Source organism: Squalius cephalus (assembly GCF_949319135.1).
Source record: "Squalius cephalus genome assembly, chromosome: 19".
In the NCBI taxonomy this organism is placed as follows: domain Eukaryota; kingdom Metazoa; phylum Chordata; class Actinopteri; order Cypriniformes; family Leuciscidae; genus Squalius; species Squalius cephalus.
This window is the reverse complement of record NC_137140.1, coordinates 13,223,699-13,229,698: the sequence shown is the minus strand read 5'-3', so window position 1 is coordinate 13,229,698 and position 6,000 is coordinate 13,223,699.

The window sequence follows — 6,000 nt, the reverse complement described above, 5'->3', positions numbered from 1 at the left end:
AATTGTACCATTCACAGAAAGCAGAGCTCCACTGTGATGTTTCCAAGCACATTTTTGCGCGTGTGAAGAGGATGATTTTTTCCATCGATATTGGAACACGAGTGAAGTACAAAGCCTATAATAAAGAATAGTTTAGCATCCAAATACATCGCAAATATTGAAACATTTTGATTCTAATGAGAGGGTTACGTGAGACCAACACTGCTTACTTTCGTTTTTATTTTTACATTAAATTTAAAGGATTTGTTGTGGAATATTTTGAGTGTGTCATAAAATCAGAATAAGGTAAGACAAGTAATATTTTCTGTCTTATATATATATATATATACAGCGATGGAGGGCCAAAGCCGGCGGCACCGCCATCCCCGGTGCCTTTAGGTAACTAAAGGCTCCGGGGTTGCGGTGCCACCGGCTTGGGCCCGTAATCGCTGCTCGCAGCTATATTTAGGGCCCGAGAAACCGATGGTGTGAGGACCCTCTTGGAATTGCTCTGTTTATTATTATTATTATTATTATTAGGGCCCGAGCACCGATGGTGTGAGGACCCTCTTGGAATTGCTCTGTTTATTATTATTAGGGCCCGAGCACCGATGGTGTGAGGACCCTCTTGGAATTGCTCTGTTTATTATTATTATTATTATTCTTCTCCGCATTGAATTGCATTTTTGAGGGCCTAAACATGCGCGAAAACTCACGAAACTTTGCACACGCGTCAGAACTGGCGAAAATTTACATCTGATATAGGTTTCAGAATTGGACGGGGCAAAATGGCTCGATAGCGCCACCTATAAAAGTTCAACGGAGTGCGCCTCCTGCAACGTTCCACGTACGTGCACGAAATTCGGTACATACGTGTAATGACCTAATACCTACAAAAAAGTCTCTTGGAGCATAGCCCTAAACACAACAGGAAGTCAGCCATTTTGAACTTCCTCTCAGATTTTTGTGCAGTTTTTGCCATTTTCAGGCCTCGTACTTTAACGAACTCCTCCTACAGTTTTAATCTGATCATCTTCAAATTTGGTGAGTGTAATCTTAAGGCCTTTGCGACGTTAAATTGCGAAGATCTTGAGTTTTCGTCGAAGGGCGGGTCCTCGGCGGCCTTACAAATTTCGATGTTTCGCCATGAAACAGGAAGTTGCTGTAACTCAGGCATGGAATGTCCAATCTCCCCCAAACTTCACACGTTTGATAAGAGTTCTGTCCTGAACACATGGCCATGCTCATATTCAGTTATAGTCATAGCGCCACCTGCTGGCAACAGGAAGTGACATGTTTAACACTGTTATGGACTCCTAATAACATATAAAAAAGTGCCAGCAAGTGCGAAACATGCTAACAACATACTAGAAGCATGCTAAAACATGCTAGCAAACTCTTAGCTAAGTGCTAAAGCATGCTATTATTGCAATTAAATAGGAATTTGCTGTAACTCAGGCATGGAATGTCCAATCTGCCCCAAACTTCACACTTTTGATAAGCGTTCTGTCCTGAACACATCTACATGATAATATTCAGTTATAGTAATAGCGCCACCTACTGGCAACAGGAAGTGTCATGTTTAACACGTTGATGCCATTCTAGCAACATGTTAAAAATGCCATTGAGGTCTAAACATGCTAGAAACATGTTAAAACATGCTAGCAATACTTAGCTAAGTGCTAAAGCATGCTAATTCAATGAAACAGGATGTTGTTGTTACTCAAGAAGGCAATGTCCAATATGCGCCAAACTTCACACTTTTAATAAACGTTCTGTCCTGAACACATGACCATGCTCATATTCAGTTACAGTCATAGTGCCACCTGCTGGCAACAGGAAGTGACATGTTAAACACTGTTGTGGACATATAAAAACATATAAAAAAAGTGCCAGCAAGTGCTAAACATGCTAACAACATACTAGAAACATGCTAAAACATGCTAGCAAACACTTAGCTAAGTGCTAAAGCATGCTATTGCTGCAATTAAATAGGAATTTGCTGTAACACAGGCATGGAATGTCCAATCTGCCCCAAACTTCACACGTTTGATAAGAGTCATGGCCTGAACACATCTACATGAGAATATTCAGTTATAGTAATAGCGCCACCTGCTGTCAACAGGAAGTGACATGTTTAACACTGTTGTGGTCTCCTAATAACATATATAAAAGAGCCAGCAAGTGCTAAACAGGTTAGCAACATACTAGAAACATGCTAGCAAACACTTAGCTAAGTGATAAAGCATGCTATTACTGCAATTAAATAGGAATTTGCTGTAACTCAGGCATGGAACGTCCAATCTGCCCCAAACTTCACATGTTTGATAAGAATCATGGCCTGAACGCATGCCTATGCTCAAATTCAGTTATAGTAATAGCGCCACCTACTGGCAACAGGAAGTGACATGTTTAACACGTTGATGCCGTTCTAGCAACATGTTAAAAATGCCATTGAGTTCTAAACATGCTAGAAACATATTAAAACATGCTAGCAATACTTAGCTAAGTGCTAAAGCATGCTAATTCAATGAAACAGGACTTTGTTGTTACTCAAGAAGGCAATGTACAATCTATCCCAAACGTCACACGTTTGATAAGAGTTATCTCTTGAACACATGTCCATGCTCATATTTAGTTATAGTCATAGCGCCACCTGCTGGCAACAGGAAGTGACGTTTAACACTGTTCTTGACTCCTAATAACATATAAAAAAATGCCAGTAGGTGCTAAACATCCTACCAACATACTAGAGACATGCTAAAACATAATAGCAAACACTTAGCTAAGTGCTAAAGAATGATATTACTGCAATTAAATATGAATTTGCTGTAACTCAGGCATGGAATGTCCAATCTGCCCCAAACTTCACACTTTTGATAAGCGTTCTGTCCTGAACACATGACCATGCTTATATTCAGTTACAGTCATAGCGCCACCTGCTGGCAACAGGAAGTGACATGTTTAACACTGTTGTGGACTCCTAATAACATATAAAAAAGTGCCAGCAAGTGTTAAACATGCTAACAACATACTAGAAACATGCTAAAACATGCTAGCAAACTCTTAGCCAAGTGCTAAAGCATGCTATTATTGCAATTAAATAGGAATTTGCTGTAACTCAGGCATGGAATGTCCAATCTGCCCCAAACTTCACACTTTTTATAAGAGTCATGGCCTGAACACATCTACATGAGAATGTTCAGTTATAGTAATAGCGCCACCAACTGGCAACAGGAAGTGACATGTTTAACACGTTGATGCCGTTCTAGCAACATGTTAAAACATGCTAACAATGCTTAGCTAAGTTCTAAAGAATGCTAATTCAATGAAACATGACTTTGTTGTTACTCAAGAAGGCAATGTCCAATTTGCACCAAACTTCACATGTTTGATAAGAGTTCTGTCCTGAACACACATCCATGCTCATATTCAGTTATAGTCATAACGCCACCTACTGGCAACAGAAACTGACATGGTTAACACAGTAATGCAGTACTAACCACATAATTATTGTGTACTAAGCATGCTAGAAACAGACTGAACATGCTAGCAACACTTAGCTGAGTCATGAAGCATGCTATTATCACCATTATACAAAACATTTTGTAACTGACTTTGACATACTCTTACTATATATACCTCCTTAAATGTACATTTCCCAACCATGCTCTGCCTTCCTAAAGCCACCGAGTGTTGATGGCACGGGTGCGAGGGCCCTTTCATCGCTGCTTGCAGCTTTAATTATTATTATTATTATTATTCTCCGCATTGAATTGCATTTTTGAGGGCCTAAACATGCGCGAAAACTCACGAAACTTTGCACACGCGTCAGAACTGGCGAAAATTTACATCTGATATAGGTTTCAGAATTGGACGGGGCAAAATGGCTCGATAGCGCCACCTATAAAAGTTCAACGGAGTGCGCCTCCCGCAACGTTCAACGTACGTGCACGAAATTCGGTACATACGTGTAATGACCTAATACCTACAAAAAAGTCTCTTGGAGCATAGCCCTAAACACAACAGGAAGTCAGCCATTTTGAACTTCCTCTCAGATTTTTGTGCAGTTTTTGCCATTTTCAGGCCTCATACTTTAACGAACTCCTCCTACAGTTTTAATCTGATCATCTTCAAATTTGGTGAGTGTAATCTTAAGGCCTTTGCGACGTTAAATTGCGAAGATCTTGAGTTTTCGTCGAAGGGCGGGTCCTCGGCGGCCTTACAAATTTCGATGTTTCGCCATGAAACAGGAAGTTGCTGTAACTCAGGCATGGAATGTCCAATCTGCCCCAAACTTCACACGTTTGATAAGAGTTCTGTCCTGAACACATGGCCATGCTCATATTCAGTTATAGTCATAGCGCCACCTGCTGGCAACAGGAAGTGACATGTTTAACACTGTTATGGACTCCTAATAACATATAAAAAAGTGCCAGCAAGTGCTAAACATGCTAACAACATACTAGAAGCATGCTAAAACATGCTAGCAAACTCTTAGCTAAGTGCTAAAGCATGCTATTATTGCAATTAAATAGGAATTTGCTGTAACTCAGGCATGGAATGTCCAATCTGCCCCAAACTTCACACTTTTGATAAGCGTTCTGTCCTGAACACATCTACATGAGAATATTCAGTTATAGTAATAGCGCCACCTACTGGCAACAGGAAGTGTCATGTTTAACACATTGATGCCATTCTAGCAACATGTTAAAAATGCCATTGAGGTCTAAACATGCTAGAAACATGTTAAAACATGCTAGCTAATGTTAAAACATGCTAGCAATACTTAGCTAAGTGGTAAAGCATGCTAATTCAATGAAACAGGATGTTGTTGTTACTCAAGAAGGCAATGTCCAATATGCGCCAAACTTCACACTTTTAATAAACGTTCTGTCCTGAACACATGACCATGCTCATATTCAGTTACAGTCATAGTGCCACCTGCTGGCAACAGGAAGTGACATGTTAAACACTGTTGTAGACATATAAAAACATATAAAAAAAGTGCCAGCAAGTGCTAAACATGCTAACAACATACTAGAAACATGCTAAAACATGCTAGCAAACACTTAGCTAAGTGCTAAAGCATGCTATTGCTGCAATTAAATAGGAATTTGCTGTAACACAGGCATGGAATGTCCAATCTGCCCCAAACTTCACACGTTTGATAAGAGTCATGGCCTGAACACATCTACATGAGAATATTCAGTTATAGTAATAGCGCCACCTGCTGTCAACAGGAAGTGACATGTTTAACACTGTTGTGGTCTCCTAATAACATATATAAAAGAGCCAGCAAGTGCTAAACAGGTTAGCAACATACTAGAAACATGCTAGCAAACACTTAGCTAAGTGATAAAGCATGCTATTACTGCAATTAAATAGGAATTTGCTGTAACTCAGGCATGGAACGTCCAATCTGCCCCAAACTTCACATGTTTGATAAGAATCATGGCCTGAACGCATGCCTATGCTCAAATTCAGTTATAGTAATAGCGCCACCTACTGGCAACAGGAAGTGACATGTTTAACACGTTGATGCCGTTCTAGCAACATGTTAAAAATGCCATTGAGTTCTAAACATGCTAGAAACATATTAAAACATGCTAGCAATACTTAGCTAAGTGCTAAAGCATGCTAATTCAATGAAACAGGACTTTGTTGTTACTCAAGAAGGCAATGTACAATCTACCCCAAACGTCACACGTTTGATAAGAGTTATCTCTTGAACACATGTCCATGCTCATATTTAGTTATAGTCATAGCGCCACCTGCTGGCAACAGGAAGTGACGTTTAACACTGTTCTTGACTCCTAATAACATATAAAAAAATGCCAGTAGGTGCTAAACATCCTACCAACATACTAGAGACATGCTAAAACATAATAGCAAACACTTAGCTAAGTGCTAAAGAATGATATTACTGCAATTAAATATGAATTTGCTGTAACTCAGGCATGGAATGTCCAATCTGCCCCAAACTTCACACTTTTGATAAGCGTTCTGTCCTGAACACAT